The sequence below is a fragment of the Cyanistes caeruleus genome, chromosome Z, assembly GCF_971803275.1.
Source record: "Cyanistes caeruleus chromosome Z, bCyaCae1.hap1.1, whole genome shotgun sequence".
Classification (NCBI taxonomy): domain Eukaryota; kingdom Metazoa; phylum Chordata; class Aves; order Passeriformes; family Paridae; genus Cyanistes; species Cyanistes caeruleus.
Window position 1 is genome coordinate 25630654 of NC_141732.1, and position 18825 is coordinate 25649478.

The window sequence follows — 18825 nt, forward strand, 5'->3', positions numbered from 1 at the left end:
GAACTTACTTCCTTTCAGACCGATTGTTGCCTAACTATGACAACCTATAGGAAACTAGGATGTGAAATTCTCCTTGAGGACGACTCCAAAACCTCTCAGTGTGAGAGTGAGGACCTCCAAAACCTCACTAAATCTCCAGTGATGTGTTCCCCAACAGTATCCCAATCTCCATAAATTCCATCAAGACTTGCTTTGGCAGTGCTGGTTGCCAGCGCTGGTTCCCACTGCTGTCGTTTGAAGGGATTCCTGACCTCTGATCACATGGAAGGAAATGCAGCTTCTGAGAACACACATCTGGAAGCACTAAAATAAACAGCATATGCTCACACTGATTCTTCTCTGCCATTTCACCTGCATATTGTCAGCAGGCAAAGTGCCACCTTTACTGCACAGACTAAAATAGAAAATGGCCCTGCTTCTGCTGTCACAACATTTATTTCAGTGCTTCAAGTCACGACTTCATGTCTTCTCATGTTTGCCTCACTGAAGTTAAAAGACAGGGTAACCTGCATGTACTACAGCTTGTAATTACATTGCATGTTTGATGGTGAAACAAGCTGGGTTGCTCTTCCCTCCATCTGTCCTTGGCTGCTTGCTTGTACTTTCACACAAACAGGAAATTACATCATACTAAAAATAATAACTTTAAAAAAAAAAAAAAAAAAAAAAAGAGCTGGGCATTACTGCTTAGAGGACATCTTCAATATTTAGATGAAAAAATTGCCTTCACATTCGGTGCTGTAAAAAAGAAGCGATTACCCTTGGGATGAAGAGAACTGCTGAAGAAAACCGCCATGAAAACCTAGAAGTAAATGTATGTAGGGAAAAATCTAAATATTTTTATTTAGATAATAAAAAACTTTGTAAGATTTCTATTAATTAAAGGCTGTTTGATGAAAAGCAATATATTTTAAATAAGTTAGTTCAGAAGTGTTATATTAAGGAAAGTTGTGATTAATTTTCTTTAGTGTTGTTGTCCAGCTTTTTAAAAATAAATTTCCATATACTGTTGTTCTCCCCAAATTATAGAATAAAAGATTGTTATGATTTCTGCAGGAGCTATTATGGTTACTAGAGAAATGAGTGACAGCCCAGTTCTTGCACCATGAAGTGCAGTTACCTCAAATATCTGTCAGGACAAAAGATTTTAATTTATTAGAAATAAAAGCAGTGAATCACCAAAGTCTTGGGGAAAATGAAAAAGTGATGAAAAGGTAGTGTCCAGATGAACACCATATATGCATGGCAACAGACGCTTATTTTTTTTTTTTCCCAATAAATGTAGGGATGCAAATGCTTCAGAGGGGGTGAGCAAGGATGCTAAAGTCTTTTCAGTGATTCCTTATATGGTTGCCAAAACTTCTGCAGCTTCTTCTTTGTCCTGGTTTTTCTCAGTCAGCATTCTTTAGTCCCAAATGAAATCCCTCTGAAGACTTTATAAAATCCAGGAATGATATAATTCACTTTTTATGTGCAAAGGCCAGAGGTGCCTCTCAGCATGGCTTCTCAAAAGTGTGACTTGGATGTCAGGCAAGAGCATCCTGCTGGGCATTGAATCCTGAGCTTTCCAGAATGTGAGGGGGAGTTTTTCTCAGACTCAATGGACGTTCATCTAATCCCTAAAGCAATGAATGAGTAACACAAAGATAAAATTTATATAACTACTAATACATTTTATTTTACTGTTTATTTGTAGATCATATTGTGATATAACTATTTAATTTGTTATTTATTAGTTAATTATTTTCATTATTAGTTCATTAATTTTAATATAAATGTAAATGATTAACAATAATTAAACTAGTTAAAACAATCTGGGGGATTTTTCTTTTTGGAAAACAAGTCTATGCTGGAGACATCATCTGAAGAAAGTCTCAGTGGTTCTTTAAAGGATTTCTCAAGATTATAAATACTGCAGTAGAATTCATTATTGATTATTGATTATATATTGTTGATATGCTCTATTTTTTTCCCAATAAAATGCCCAGAATTGAATTTTTGTTCCACATTGCTGTTTACAAGACTATTATTGAAACATCTTGAACAAGAAGCAATTGAAACAGCAATTAATGCCTGAGTGTATCTTCATCTTCAAATTTTCTATGCTTTGCTCATAAGGAAAAGTAAAATTGAAAATACACCAAACGATGTGCAATGAAGCTTGCTCTGCTCTAGAAATTCAAGCTTGTGGCATGATTACCTCACCTCCTGGATTCAATGGCATCACAGACAGACTTGTCTATGATGGGTGCTATTCAGTCTATGGACCTGGAATGGTAATTTTCCTCCCCTTTGAGTATATAAAAACCAGAAAGTCAAGAAGAGAAACTTCAGGATAATTTCTTCAGGTGAGTTTTAACAATCACTGAGTGAAAAGGTATTACTTCAATTTCCTCCAACAATTTTCTGGTAGCTTTTGAAAAAACTGAGTCATTATCCACAGAGTAGGTGGTGTAATTTTCATTATGATCCACATTTGCTCTTCTGCTTAATAAGTGGATGTAAGCCTCATTTTATCAGACAAAACCAATCCTTCTTTTAACAGTGAAATCACTTATGGCCTGATAATTTTTCATAAATGTTTTAATTGCTCTCCTATTCTCTTTAGTGCCTTTCTTGCTGTTTACAGCTTTTGGCCTTTATAGCTTTGATTGTCTGTATTCTTTTCAGTTTTCTACTTTTTCTTTTTCCTTCTTTCTTTCTGACTAAATATCTTCTGATGCTCTGGTACTCTAATCAATTTGCAATTAGCTTTGCCTGTTTACACATCTCCTTCTAAACGTTAGTATTTCATTCACATATGTAGATCCACTGTCTTCTAACTCTGCCTTTGTGGACTAATATAACAAAAAATTGTCAGATTAATAAGATGTGTTGTGTCTATTGCTGTCTTCCTTTCTGTGCCTATGTGCACAGCATCTGAAGAAAGAATCAGAAAAAAATTCTAGGCAATCTCTTCCCACTTTACCAGTTCCCACTGGTAATCTTGTATTATTTTCTTTTAAATAAAATAGGTACAGCAAAAAGGCTTATGAGTACCTCAGACCATAAATGCCCAATCATTTGGTGATTGGGGTGGTGAAAAAGAAGAGATGATGGTTTAATTTCTCTCTCATTGGAGAGACAGCTGATATTACTTTCTGTGCAACTTTTACACTTCCTGTTTAAAAGAGAGAGACATGATCCTCAAAGCGAAGATTTCAGAGAGCCTTCCACGGGAGTGTGTTCCAGTCTGGAGATCCAGAACAAGGATGCTGTGCCAGTTGTCTGCCTAGGATGGTAACTCCAGTGCTCTGTGTGCTGCACCCTTTTGGGATGTGTCTACTCCTCCAGAGGCACACCATGCAGCTAACTCCAGGATCCTTCTCTAGCAACCTGAGCAATTTAAAGTGGTCTGCTGTGGCTAGAGCTGTTGGGAAAATCTGGCCCTAAGTAATCTGGGGAAGAGGTGTCATGATAAAATTTGGAAAAAAACCTGAATTGAAGCACTTAGTTTTGGAAGGCTATTTTCTCTACATTCCTTACCAAACTAGCAGAGAAAAATAGGTTCTGTCTGAGAAAGCAGGTACTTAAACCAGCTGACTTGCCCACTGAAGTCCAACGTTCCAGTTTAGGCACTTGTGGTAGAAATACAGCGTGGTGTATAAAGAATACTGCCCTTAAACTCCACCATCTTGGGGAATTAGATTCTACTGATATTCCATTGTCACTTTGTTGATAAAATGTTTGGTTTGTTATCTTAGAGTGGTATGGAACTGTGTATTTTGCTTAGGAAGTGTGTTAATATGATACTGCAGAGGCAGGGAAGTAGGAGACAAGTTCTCTTTGGTATTAGAACCGTGTTCTCTTCTGCAACATTTAAAATAGCTGTACATGAGCAAGTGCAGGTAGGGGTGAACACTGCTGGCACTGGTGGAAGAAAGGAATCCCTAATGTTAATATTTTCCCAGGAAAAGCTTATTGGGTAAATCACTGTATTGAGCATACGGAGGTCAATATACGGTCAATGTATGGTGTTTATATAATGTGACCAATGAGGCTGTCCCAAATGCAATTTATACATTTGCTATAAATAGTCCATGCTGAAAATCATACAATAATTCTTGTGTTATAAAACACAAGATATATATTATAAATCTTCCGACTGAAGATTCCAATTTTATAGGCTAGTTAGGTAAATGATTTATCATTCGCATTTGGAAAGATTCAAGGAATGTTGAAGGTGTGTCTTCATGTAAAATCATGTCTAGCTAGATATGTTAATTGCAGATGAGGACCTGTCCTTGAGGATCATGATATGGCCATTTTATTTTTTTGGTACTCTTCAAGAAGAAACCCGTGAATAATAGTGAAATTTTGCCACAAATGTAGTGAGATAATTTTATTTTGCTTTGCAGGCTTTTGGAGAGACTGCGAAATGCCTGGAATAGCTTGTGACAGTAGACAATTGTAATAAATATTATCCAGGATCTAGGAGGCGTTATTTCTACATAACTTCTCTCAAGTTCCAGCTCATTTTTAATTTAACCACTTGAATGCTACACAAAAGCTAGCATGGTCCAGATGTCCTGGTACAAAAAGATCAGTAAAAAAATGGGGTTTTCTCCCAGCCTCCCAACAAGAAGGAGCAATGTTTCCTGCACAGGTAGCAGAAGACACACAGTAAGGAAAGAGATGAACAGACGAAGGCAGCAGCGAAGAAGGAAACCAAAGAACAAACAAGCAAGCAAAAAAGCATTCTCCATGAGACAGATTACAAGAATGCTTCTGTAAAAGAATGCTTTCTTGTCAAAGAAAAAACTCTGCAAACCAACTTTGTCCTGGCTATCCTTTGAACAAACAACTCTGTGGAGCCATAGACTCTTTCTTAACTGTGGCTACTTGCCACAGATTTACTGTGCCTTATTTTTGAGTCATGCAAAGGGAAAAATGTGCACAATAAGCAAAATTAACGTGTAATACAAGAAGCAAAGGTTCCTCTAGAATCCTGGGGTTAACCACATATAATGATAAAAACAAAGAATAGTAGTAAAAACAATTACACCGCTAGAGTTGTATAACAAACAAAAATATTTATCACTGACATTTCGGGCTAGAATTTGAAAGGTCAAATGTGCAATCATGCAGAAAAACCTTGTGTGTGTGGTAGCTTGTCTAACCTGTTGTGAGTTGCCGCAGTTGAGAGTGGATCAGTCTTGCTGCATGCAGTTGTCTCCTGACAATTACGTAACTCTCCACCTGCAAATATCAAATTCACATGCGCAGTCTTTTTTTAGAGAATTTATGTGCTTACATGTGCAAGGTGTTTCTGACTCTTTAAAACAGCTCAGCCTGTATTTTATGATGGAAGCTCTTGTCCAGAAGCTGGCAGGAACTCGAAGGCTGGCCATTACCTACTCTGCTGGGATTACAGGAAACAGAAAGGCTCTGGGTCCTACCCTTCATGTCTATGACCTGCCCCAAAATACTTTGCTGTTGCCTTTCATACAGAATAACAATGGGAGAATAAATTACAGGAAAAGAGTAAAGGAGATCAAAGACCATTCTAGTCTCCATTTTAATTTCTTATATGGGAGTGCAAACAAATAGCACTATTATGGTTACTGATTAAGAAAATGTACTGGTTGGAAACCTGCAGAAACTCAGGTGTAACAAGCAATAGATGTGCAGCATAATAAAAGCCCCACCTCTACACCAAATTTCACAATTTCTTTTGGCTCCCTCTGCTAGTTTCTCCACTAGATTAAATGATGTGCTATCGGAGTGACCAGATGTACTCTGAAGTCCTCAGACTTATCTCTGCAAAGAAAACAAAGCTTTCTTCTCCAGCAGCTCCTTGTTGATGTGAGGTTTTTTTTCAAACTGAAGGTTTCAGTTGAAAATTGAAAATGCTCAGCTTTTTTACTCTGTAAAATTAAGTGACCTAATTTTGCAAGACCTGTGTGAGCAATTTTAAAAGAGCAGTCAGTGTAGCTGATTTGGATGTATAGCTAAAGTATGTATGTGCCTCCAGATACCTACAGAATTTGTGTTAGTAAGCCTAGCTAGGGTATGCAAGTTCCTGTTTGCACAGACTTACTTGAGTTTTAACATGCCTCGCCAGGCTAAATCTGCTAGCCAAAATCTGCGACAAAGATGCCCTCAGAAGCCCTGTATTAGGACAGCTTTGTAGTCCTCAAGTAGCACATCAGAGATCTGTCACTGGCCTGAAAGGATCAGCAAAGGCTAGCTGTGGATGGACAGCTTGACTCCACTGAGTTCCTCAGCCAGAGTGCTGCAGGTGAGTGATTTTTACCCCAGGGAATGAGGCTGTGAGCTCAGGAGAGCAGCTGAACAAGGGGCCTGTGACTGATGCCACGGCTCTGTACACCTTGATGGTGTGAAGTTATTGTGCCTGCATGGGTGCCATGCAATCCACTCTAATCCTCAGACCCAGAGAGCTCAGTGGGGTTTGCTGGTAATTGCAAACAAAAACAGGTCGTGTAGTGGTGACCTCTGTAAGTACAGCAGCCCTGCCAAGGGCCCTAGGCTGTTTTACAGAGCAAGCAAAGGAAGGAGGGTGCAGAGATGATTCACCATCTCTTCATAAAGCAGAACCTAGCTGACCCAAAGGCACAGCTAAAAAAAGATAAATACTGGAATCTGCTTAGCTTTGTCTTATTTGTGCCTTGTAAGCATAATTTTGAGGTTATGCAAAATAATTTTGTGTCAAGCCCACAAAAAACCCACCCTGTGGATCTAAGGTTTTACTGTTGTTTTTGTGAAGGAAGTCTCATGTGCTGTTTTCTTAGAAAATGAAGCTCAGTTCATAGCCATATGATTAAAACAGACTCTTTCCTCTCCCCTAAAAAAATAAAATCACATGAGCTCAATTACAAAAGCAACAGTCAAATCCTGGGGGTTTGCTGTAGTGTATGAAAACACTTAGCACCATTAACCATTTCCTGGGATAATCAACTCATGCAGCAGCAGGGTGAGTAAATGAGTGAAAGGCCTCAAAAAATTTTTTATTTCTTTTATCCAAAGCCTGCTGTAGAAGTGTATACGGAAAAGTTGTAGGGACAGTTTAATAATCACAGAAGCAAAAGAAATCATGAGAAGGGGGAGATTTGAAAGAGAGCAGAGGAATGTCAAATAGCAAAAACATTACTTCAATTTTTTATGAAGGTTCATCATCAGGCTATGTGACAATAGTCAATTTTTATTTTTATTTTTATTGTCCTTGAAATATTTTTGAAATTACAGGGTGAGAGCAAAATATTATTATTTCATTGGCTGCAATTTTAAGAAATGTTTATATGTATAAATATATATATATATTTTTTTTTCTTTTTTTTGTTGGGGAGGGGATGGATTTTTGAGGTTTTCTTCAATTTTCAGCACTCAGCAGCATTCACAATGGGCTTTTTTTCCCTCTAAAAGAAGGAAAAAACCACTCAGTAAACCCAATAGCTATTAAACTAAAAAGAAGAGAAGAAAGCAGAGAGTCTCATAGCTCCAATGTGTGTGGAGCTGTAATGCCAAATGCTTTATCTTACAGTGGCCTTGGCTTAACTTTCATGTCAGGACTGACTGAACTGTGCTCAGACAGCTCTGCCCACTAGTGCACAGGCTGCTTCAGAGAAGACAGAGCTGTTCCTTCACCCCAGCTTCATCCTTTACCATGCTGTGCCATTGTGCAACATCAAGAGGTGCTGATTCCAATAAAAGTCATGTTGCTAATAGGGGGGAAAAAAAAGGAGAAGTGCTCTTTCTGCAGAAACTGCGTGTTAAACCTGTGATTTTTAATTTGATTCTGCTGAATATGGGCTGGTATGGACAGTCCCAAACTCATAGAGTGCAGGACTTAATTCCATTAGGAGATAATGAAAATCTAATCTCCACCCCAACGTCTCTGCAAAGAAAGAGAGCCTGGGCATCACAGGCTTGAGTGCCAACTCCCTGCAGTGCAGTTCCTGTTTCAAGCCAATGTGTTATAGTATGAAAAATGGGTGCTGAAATGTTTATGTCAAACAAGGAGGTGCACGAGTAGTCTTAACTGAAATAAAAACCAAAAACCAAAAAGAGATATTTGAAAAGGTACATGTTATGAATGCCTCACTGTCTGTGCAGAGCTCCTTTGTTGCTGAAGGAAGGAGCAGCCAGCTGCCTGGGCAGCCTCTCAGCTGAAGTGGGAGTAGGTGTGGTGTGGAAATCTCCAGGGCCGTGCAGATTTACATCTGCTGAGCGTTCAGCATGTCTGTAGAACAGCTGATCCGTATGCGCAAGCTGCACTAGAAATTTTCCTAAATCTTGAATTACAGTCTTTATTGTCCTTCAACCAGCCGAATTTCCTAACTTACCTGCAGAAGTTAGAGCCATAGCAAACCTGTGGAGCAGTTCTCAGCCTCCTGGTCGGAGCAAACCTGCTCCCTGTGAGCGTAAAGCAGCAGGTATGTTTATTGTGCGAGTAACAAGGTCACTGACCGTTCAGCTGCAGGAGCAAACTCGATTAAGACTGGTGATAATCTTTTGAAAGACTGTAATTTATCTCCATTTGAGGAGTATTATCTTTGTTCTACAGCTATCACGGAGAACAAGGTTAACAAATATTCCGTGATGAATTTTTGAAAGCTTTAGTCAGATCTTGTATATTTAAGCCTTTCTAAACGGCTGTCAAAGGCAAGGAAACAAAGTGTCAAATTTGTACACAGACCTACCTAATGGCCTTTATCTGAGAGAGTGGTTTATGATTTATACAGTCTCTACCTTTACTTAAACAATTTCTCTTTTGCTCTGCAGAGAAGGCAATTTTATAGCATTACTCACGTGGGAGAGATTAGCCCCAAAGACTGATCTTACTGAAGGAAGTAGGAGATTTAAAACACACAGAGACATGATGCAAACCATATGATAATCAGCTTTTATTACTAATTGCTTCTGAATTGTCAGTTGACTGTGTTTGGATACAAAAATTATAAGTGCATTCTATTTTAAAAAGGGATTGTGCTCATAAAAAGCTTTCAATTGTCCTTAATATTTAAGTAAACCATCACCTTCAATGATGTTGCATAAATATGAATAAAAGTGCATACTTTTTATCCTTGAATAAACATTAACAACATAGGTAAATAAGAAAAAACTATCTACATGATTTACAAAATCATAGAAATTCTACTGTCAGGGGAAGAGGAAAGAAATTAGTCCTGGATATGCCTCCTGGATATTTTTCTTAGAGAATTATTCTTGTAGTGTCTTTCTAGGAGTCTTTTTGCGTACAGGATTGGTATCTGGATAACAGAAAGAAGCCACATACGTAATTATGCATAAATATAAATTATGTGTATGAGTATGTACGTGCCTATGTACATATATATATTTGTGTGCATACATATACATAATATATATGCATTTATGCATCCAGATCCACAGACATAATGTCTCTTTAATCACAAGGTCTTTAATTTCAGGAATATATGAGAAAACTGAGAAGTGGAATAAATGCATCAAGACTGCATGCTTCTTTGCACATGTTCATTCTGATGAGAATCCTGTACAATTCCTCTGGGATCAAATGCTCTCAACTGGTTTTGTCACACAGTAGGTTTTGCTGGCTTTAGTGAAAAAGATTTTAAGACTACTTATGCATGCAGATACATTAGTGCCACTCAATCCAAGAAGTTGTGACTCCTCTGTTTTCCTCAGGACCTAGCAGTGAGACTGTGGCTGATGTTTTTTTAACTATGCCAACTGGATTCCTGATGACCCTGCTGCCTGTTCCAGCAGATCCGTGGCTGCCATTTGGTCTGAGAATTAACACTTGTTGAAAGTACCTTAAGGCTGTCTTGCACTTTAAGACAGTGTTTTTCTCTGGATCTCTTTTGACTGGCTGATCTACTACAGATACCTTGTGGAATTGCTAGAAAGGATTACGGACATGGATAAAAATACAGTCCCCGTGGTACAAGTGCACTAATGTATTAAGGATTGAGCTTGTAATAAGAAAGAGAAATTTTTAGACCAATGTTTTTCATTTCCACACTGTTTTGGTTTTTTTTCAGGTACTTTGATCCATTCCATAGTAATTATTAACGAATGATGAGACCAGAAGAACAAAGAAGCACTATGTTCACATTGGGCTTGACCTCATCTCCAGCCCTTAAGCCTACCAAAGTCTTATTGACTTGTTAACTTTCAATTCAAGAGAAATCTGAAAATTACAAAAGCCTTAATTATCTCAGGCAATACACCTTTCATGCAATTTTTGTTTGTTTTAAAGTATATAAACAAAGCTGTAGTGTCACAGAGCACAGACAAGGGAATGGACCACCAATGAGCTGTGAATGTTTCTCTACATTCAAGAGGAGACCTCTGGTTCTCATAATCTACTAATTATGATGTTTGTGTTCTTGATTCTGTAGTCTAGGAGGCTGAAACAGAAAAAGGCACTTGTGTGTACTTATATAGTATAACACTTTGTAACTTACCTTGGAGTTACATAGCCACTGGAACATGGTTATAGTCCAATAAATAAGACCTCTCAAACTCTGTTTGAGAAGCTATACTTTTTTAGCTTAACTAAAAAATCTAGAAATAATGGAAAATGAAACTAGTATGTCAGTATTGACAAGAAATATTATCAGTCCTGACTAAAATCAATGCTTCCTTCAAGAAGTTTATTTTATCTTATTTATAGAGCTTTCTGTTGCTCTCATCTCCAAATTACCTATGGCTTTCATAGAATCCAATGAGGTTAGCATCCAACTTCACCTGGGAGAGCAGAAAGATTAGTGTCTTCATCTCTCAGATGAGAAAACGGAGTCACACCTTGCAGACACGGCTTCTTTCAGAGCACAGAGAACACAGGAAGCTGAGCAAAAATTGATTGCCATGACAATGAGTTGAATTTCAGCTGTTCTACTTTTCAATCCAACTCCTTCTTTTTAACAGTCTTTCTTCAGAAGTAGTTGACACATACAGTTAATATGAGTTGATTTCACTCAACACACCTACAGCCATTAAAAGAAAAATAAAAATCTGCTGATTGAAAAGAAAAAAAAAGGGTAAAAGGAAGAAACATAAGCCTTATTTTAAGATTTTTAAGAATGTAGTGTAAATGTGAATATTCATGTTCTTCTGTCCCAAGCTATGATTAGTAGTTCTGCATTCCAGAAATATGAACTTAGTAGACTCATAATGTCTATTTACCTGTTTTCAAACATTTATTGCGTTACATTTATTGTGATGCTTGCATGTTCTTTCCCTATTTTTGTACGAAATTTAAATTATAATTATTTATTGCTTCTGTGAACTTATTTTATTGTGGACTACATTTTTTTCATACAATAAAAGGAAAATAATGACCTAAAATCTGAAGTATGTGTATGTAGGACCTAATCAATAGCTCTCATCAAACACACTCCTCTGGCCTTATAAATGCTATGGATTCAGTTCCTGCCCATGAAAAAGAGAGAATTAAAAATGACCCAGATGAGGAGAAAGGCAATTAAATGATAAATTAGTGTTAACAATTTTGCTTATGACATACAAGCTTCATTCCATCTCATCCAGCAAATACAGTAATCCAGACAAATTATTCATTAAGAACTAATTGGTGCCATTGTTGGGAGGCAAGATTTTAATGGCCAGTTGATTTAAAGAAGGATTATCTGAAAGGAGTTGGTCAACTGCCAGAAGCTGTTTGCAATGACAAATTGCTCACAATGAATTGTTTAGAGAGAAAACACTACTTTTTGTTTATGAAACAAATCTGCATGCCAGTCAGTCAAGCTCAGTATGAAGGGTGTTTGGTATAAGGTCATGAATGCAACAATGGTTTGCTTTTCTTAGTATGTGCTGTTTATTTCTCTTGAAGTTGTAACTGCTAAATAGCAGCAAAAAGTAGTTAGCAACTCCAGAATTTGGTCTATTATTGTAACAGAGAAAGGCTGCCCAGCAGTCTTTTCATACCCATCTCTTTTTTTCATTGGCAATCTTCCTGTATTCAAGGGGTAATCTGAAAATACCTGTGTGGAATGACTTGTAGACATTTTCAGGAATTCTAATGATTGTACTGGATCATTTAAATTCAGTAACCTATCTTCCTCTGGCTGAAAAGCCTCTCTGAGTGATTCAAGCCATCTAGCTCCCGTGAAGAAGCAGTATGATTGCTGGTGCTCCCTCAGAGCTGCTAAGAAATAACCATTAAAATTTGCTCTTAACAGTGTTTCTTACAGCATAGTAATTTAATGATATGTGTTGTTCACAGATGTTGAAGAGGTAGATATTGCACAATAGTCAGTACAGTCAGATTAATGGTTTTGCCAGCAAATGTTATTGTAAATGTACTCAGAAGACTGCAATCAATTTTCTGCACAGCACAAAACACAGGCCATGTCCAGTTACACAACACTGCATGACATTCTTTTCTTGCCTACACACAAACAATTTCCAAGGGGCCATGCTGCCTTTCAGGTGTGTTTATCTTTGTCCTAGTCTTAATATAATGTAAGCCTCCCTATTCTTTAAAGACAATACTTTCACACATGGAATAGTCTTTGTGCAAGAAAGTTGCTATGGAAATCCATTATAACATTTTTTATAGCTATAAAACCCTTCCAGATAGTTCTGTACAATGTCAAACTTTGTATATCACGCAGTGACTGCCTGCAAGTGTATTAATACATATCTGATGGGCAAGGGGCGTTTTGTGCAGTAAAATCATCTGTGTACTTCTCAGCAGAGGGGAAAGCTACTCTCTGTGGTCAGTGAGAGAAACAGAACAGAATCCTAAGCTGGAGTGCAGGACAGGCTAGAGAGATGCAGCTCCTGTGGTGTTCAAATGCTTTATGCTATACAGAAAAGAGAAGGACCATGCACTATAGCTTTAATGGCTGTAACATGAAACTGTAAGCATTCTCTCTGCAGCTGACTTTACTGAGCATGAAGATAAAGTACTATAGCTTTCTAAGCTGTCCCTATCCCCACAGTCTGGACAGTGATATGAGCCTGTGTTTTTCAGGCAGCTGATCTGCCTGAAATAATCTAAAAGTGATGGAAGAAGCAGGCAATAAGTATGATCAATTGAGCACCAAGTCAGGCCAAATCAGTCAGATATTAATCTGCTGTTATTAGTAAGCTAACTAGAGAGACAGCCAAATTCAGCAAAGAATCTACTGACATTCAAGTTGAAAATAGTTCAGTACTTCAGGACTAAAATGATTCCAATTATTTTAGACATTTATCCCTCAAGTCTTTTCTTGAAATATTTTTTTTTCTTGGTATTTGAAGTTAAAATTACCAGCCTACAGAAAATGGAGTCAGTGTGGGACACAAATATGTGAAGTTCACAAATTGTCATGTACCTTCAAGTGTGCAGTTTCTGAATGCACAGATTTCTATGTCAGTGAAAGCAGCAGGACAATGACCAGGTTTATTTTTAAATTTTGCTGTTTTTATGCTTCCAAGCCCAGTCACATACATCGGTTACCAGTACGGATGTGATTTGATATTTGCAAAAAGAGCAGTGATGTAAAGGCAGATCCAATTCAAGAGGGTGACTTATCTCAGTGCTCACCTCTACCCTGCTCCTTTCTCCTGCTGGAGATTACTACTCGAATGTGTCAGCTCAATTGTTTGCTCAACATAATTTAAAATATTTCTACCCAGTGAATATATTTTGGATAAGAGTGATAATCTCATAGAACCATCATAGGGCACAGTCACCAGATCTGTTCCTCAATACATTTTAGTGAGCATACAGGAGCAGGTGTGCACTGATCTGGTCTAAAGGTTCATAGGGGAAAAAACAAACTTTAAATGTTCATCCATACATTTACCATGAAACTCTTCACTGATTTGATTTACACTGCTGCCCTACAGGCAGTAATGGAGGATTTAGATTCTTCCCCACACAAAGGCTGTTTCTGTGTCACTTGTGTCACAGGAAAAGACTCATAATTGAAGATAACCCTCCAAAAATTCAAGACAACTGTTGAGATTTGACCACAATGATAATCAGTTTTATAGTATTATGAAAACAAGACAGATCTCAAAGGTGATATTGTATCATCTGTCACTAGGGAACATATACTTAATTTTTTGTCTGTTATCTCATTCCTGATAAAATGTACCTTTTGTGCTGAGTTTGGACTGAAAAGTACTTATCTGGCAGTGAGCTCTGAACTTTTCTGAAATTTTCACTTTGTTAGAAAGCTCAGAGATCATTTAAAAACAGTTACAATGTGAACAAAAGAAATGGGGACAGCTTCTTCAGTTTCTGAACTGATGTATTTCTCAAGTGTTATTTGTCCCTAGTTATTCTGAATATTCATTTATTCATGAATAATAGAGAAGAAAAATCATGCTCTCATTTACACACACAGAATAACTCTTCTGAAGTGGAAAAGTCTTTAGTATCACTGTATACATAACTTTTCTTAGTGTTGTGGCTGTGTTGCAAACACATCTGGCATGGAAAGTTTGAAACATCACACAGCTTTCCTGTGACACATTAACAGTGTTTATGTATACATAAGAACAAGTTCATGTAGAACCCAATTGTGGTCAAAAATACTGTACTGTGAAAAGTCATTGTTGTTTGTAATCATAATCATTACATCTGAAGCAGGCTGCAGGTAGGAATGACTCTCTTTCAATTCAGTTTCTGTTTCCGTTAGAGCTTTCACAGGTTTGTTGGCTTGAAAAAACCAAAAACAACAACAAAGAAAAAAGAAGGAAAAAAAAAAAGGGATTTGTTTGCTATGCAGAAGGGTCTCTGTGTCCTGCAAGAGGCAACTTTGCTCACAATCATGGACAGGCATTTGGAAAGACTGTGGATTTCCTGAAACTTAGTGCATTGCCTTGTCATGTTGAAGTACTGAGTTGCAGAGAATGACATCCATACCCAAGTCTAGACATTACAAAGTGGGCTGCTTTTTTTTTTCCCCCTTTCAAGGACCATACTTCTTTCCAACAGTTGAGTAATGGTAGGAATGTAAAGTAGAGGCCCCTGATCTATGTAAATATTAATTTTGTGCCTTTTTTAACACTGATTTGACATTCTCAGCTATAAACAATTTTCACAGGCTTTCTAATTTGCTCCATCACAAGATCCCAGCAAGTCAAATAGGTCTCTGAGTAGGGTAGATAAGCACAACAGAGAAAGGCTGTCTATAAACAGAGGCAGAAAAAAACCAAGTTCACATCTGGGTCAGTGAACAATCGTTGGTGTTTGGGAAACAATGTCAGTGAACAGCAGCACTTAACATTGCTTTAAAAAATTAAGTGCTCCTGGTCTGATAGAACTGTCCTTTGAAATCAAAGGGAATTTTTTCCTGATTATAATGGAAACTGGATAGAAATTTAATACCAAGATGATTACATCCTTAATACATTCCACAGATCTAGATATTTATTAGAAAGATGGAATAGTACATAAATCATTGTCTGCATAAATCATTACCATATCAGATTGCCTTTAGACAAACAAAACACAAGAGCAAGAAAAGCAGAAAATTAGGAAAACCAGTTTGTCATTGGCAGAAGAGCTGAGTGTACTTACAAGCTCTGTTTATGAGCATTTGCAGAAATGTTCTAGGGGTACATATGTTCCTAATTTGCATTTTAAAAAAATGGTATGCAAATTCAGAATAAAAACTTGAATATACACCAGCATTTTTGAGCTCTGTGTAAAAGGTGGTTTTGCGCTGGCATATAGCTAAAAACACTGAAATGGCAAATAACAACAAACATTTGAAAGCTTCTCAGGTGAGTCCATGTTTGTACCTGGCAGGCACATACAAGTGCAGGGATCCACAGATGCACTGCGTCTCCTGTTACAGCAAACTTTGAATATAAGGTCTTGTTTCCAAATTCTGCCCCACCTTTCAAGATAAAAACACGTGAAAGTGCTAATTCCACAGGACAAGGCATGTAGTAGGTTGACGCTGCTTTTGGCTCCCAGGAGCTTTTCAAATTTTCTCTCCCTAAAAGCGCCAACTGCATTTAATATAGAAGAAATGTCCTATGAGTGCCTGGAAGTAACAGCTGAACCTACCTGCAAGTCCAGTGACTAAATGGAGGAGTGAGGCATGCTGGCAAGAAGGGAAGAGAAGCTGGCCTTCCCACATGTGGGCTGTTGATGTCTTTCAGTCCACACGCAGCACACTGAGAGCTCCGGAGTGACACTGGTTCATCTGTAATGAGGAGAATTTTTAGATCTGCAGATCTAGATCTGTAACACATCTTAAGACAGCAAGGAATATTAGTCTCCACACAAAAGCATCTCCCTTGTTCCCTGTACACATTCTTTCCTTTTGACATTTAAAACATCAGGCAGAGGTCAGGCCTTCTCTTGGAGGGCACAGCTTAACCCACGGCATGAAGTGTCCTGTTGAGTATCCCATGAATTGTTTGGACACTCAGCCAGTCCTTTTGCTCCCAGACTGATTAAAGCCACCTATTTCAGTTGACTGAACTGTCCTGATCATGCTACCTTTGATTGTGTTTACTTGATGGATCCCAAAATCGCACTATTAATGAACGAGCTTCATATACTGTAGTGATGAGCCATGTACCTCTGGCAGATGAAACTTTTAAACACTTATCTCATTGAAGTATTTGATGATTTTCCCGTATTAGTCTATTTTATTCCTGTCACTTTTCTCATTCATTAACTAAAAAAAAAAAGCAACACTAAAAAAAAACCCAAAAAACCCTCCTACTGATCTTCCTGAATTTTGATTACTTTAAGTAGAATCTGAGCTATACTTACCTCAAAGGAATACAAATACATTGCAACTGGAGAAACTGTGATAGAAATGAACAGAAAGGAGGGGGGCACAAAACCTTCAGGAAAGCAACAGACAAAAAGCAATAATAGGTGTTACTTCATACATGGACTATCACGTCAAAAAATAACACTATGTAATTGTTTACTAGGTGTTCAGAGGTTTTACACATTGGATTCCAATTTCTCATATTTATTCTACCACTGTAACATTGTTAAGTGAGACTGTGCTCTCAGCTGTGTTGTCCAGTACTTTTTCTGAAAATTTAAAATATGTGTTGCTATAGGGAATCTTAAGGTGAAAATTTCTATGGCTACTTTTTAGAACCTGAAAGTGAAATCAGATAATATTGAATATTTCACATAATTTCAGCCATTTAAGTTACTTACTGCCTAGTAGGTTTTCCATTTCTCTCTGCATTAGGTAATATTGATAGCATAATTAAGATGCTTAAATCTTTTCATTACGGCTTCTTGGTGCATTTAAAATGTAATTAAATCATTGTGAATTTGCAGCCTTCATTAGTTCTTTTCAAAGAAGTGGAAGAATATTGCCCTATAAACAGCATATATTCCATGACAGCTGGTTTGTTCTGCTGCCTCACGAGAAGAAGATAAAGCCTCATGGAGATGTTTTAATGCATCACATTGAAGTCTATTTCAGAAATTTGTCAAAAATAAAAGATCCATCATTTCATTCCACATTGCTAATTATATTACAGCCAAAACCATCAGAGTACTTGTACTAATAATTTTTTTTAAGATAAACTACAAGGCTAAAAAGGAATCTTGTACCAAAATCAGGTACCACATTAGCAGATAGCTCTGTAGGTACATTTGTCCTTTCAAAATTTATTCTCAGTATAGTTATCCTTCAGCTCACTTTATTTTACTTATGATTCCTCCTTTCTGTTAATCAATTGAAGCTGATTTTAGGCTTGTAGACTCTCTAGGAATCTCTATTTATGTTATGAGAACTGATATGAAATCCTAATGTATCTAAGAACAGTGTGACTGTCCTAGTACATTCAGAGTAAAAGCTTAGTACAACTCAGGTACTGATGGTGGAAAATCCTGCATCCTGCTCTGTGCTGAGATCAGTCAACTTACTAATCTTGAAAACAATTTACCTGGTGGCTTCATCACATCAGGAAAGTTTGAAAAAGATAGAAACAGAAAAGGAGGATCCTACAAATGGGGAGCTACATCAGGACTAATTTTATTTTTTAAATTAGCTCTCATATTGTTTTCACAAATAAAGAGCAATGAATTCAGTCCTGCCTTCTTTTAGTTTTTAGAATAAAAACTTCCAAAAGAAGGTCTTGATGTGTTTGTCCCTGAGAGCTTCCATTTTAATGTAGAGAAATTGAGAATGAAAGAGATGGATCAATTCTTTCTTTTTCCAGTAAAAATTTGTAATTTCCATGGCACTTTGAAGCTGCTGATTGGATGATCCAAGTGTCTAGTAGTGAATGCTGAGATACACCTGAGCTGGCTTTTTTGTCGGTCTACCAGAGTAAGCCCTGGTATTTACAGCTAACCCAGTAATATCACAGTGGGAGAATGAACTGATTTCCACAGGTCAAAGCAGGGCCAGGAGCAAACCCCAAATTTCTGAGTCCCACGCATGTGCTAGTTGTAGCACTATCACTTTATAATGTATCTAAAATTAATTACTTTAACTCGAGTTTCTGACACAAACAGAGCCATTGACCCCTATTCCTATGGCTTTGTTGCAAGTTTTTATAGCTGACTCTTCAAAAATTTGCCCTACTATTCAGAAATTAAGTAAGTGAGCAGAAATCAGTGATCACTGAATGCTCAGTGCAATTTTTTTCTTTTTCTATACATGTGGGAGCAACATCCATCTTGCACTGTAAGTGAAACAACACTCTTATGGTCTCTCACTCTTTCCTTTTCAGATTACTATTCTGACTTCCAAATTATAAAGCCATTTTTCAACCAGAAAATAATGTCAGCAGGCTAAATACTTCACACTGGGGTGCCTGTTCTACTAATTCTGTACTTTGCTAGTATCCTCTCCTCTGTGGCTGACT

The 18825-nt window shown here is 37.4% G+C and overlaps 1 long non-coding RNA gene across 2 annotated transcripts; it reads right to left on the reverse strand.

Annotated features, from left to right (window-relative positions):
* Nucleotides 1-8956: 8956 nt before the first annotated feature.
* On the reverse strand, nucleotides 8957-16830 carry LOC111941271 (uncharacterized). Of its 2 annotated transcripts, XR_015280610.1 has the most exons (5): nucleotides 16754-16830; nucleotides 16037-16175; nucleotides 15766-15863; nucleotides 10750-10988; nucleotides 8957-9269 (listed from the first exon to the last, which is right to left on the reverse strand). It is a non-coding gene; the product is annotated as an uncharacterized LOC111941271 (long non-coding RNA). The 2 variants fall into 2 exon arrangements; XR_002869930.2 differs by lacking the exon at nucleotides 8957-9269 and having other exon boundaries at nucleotides 10637-10988.
* Nucleotides 16831-18825: the final 1995 nt, after the last annotated feature.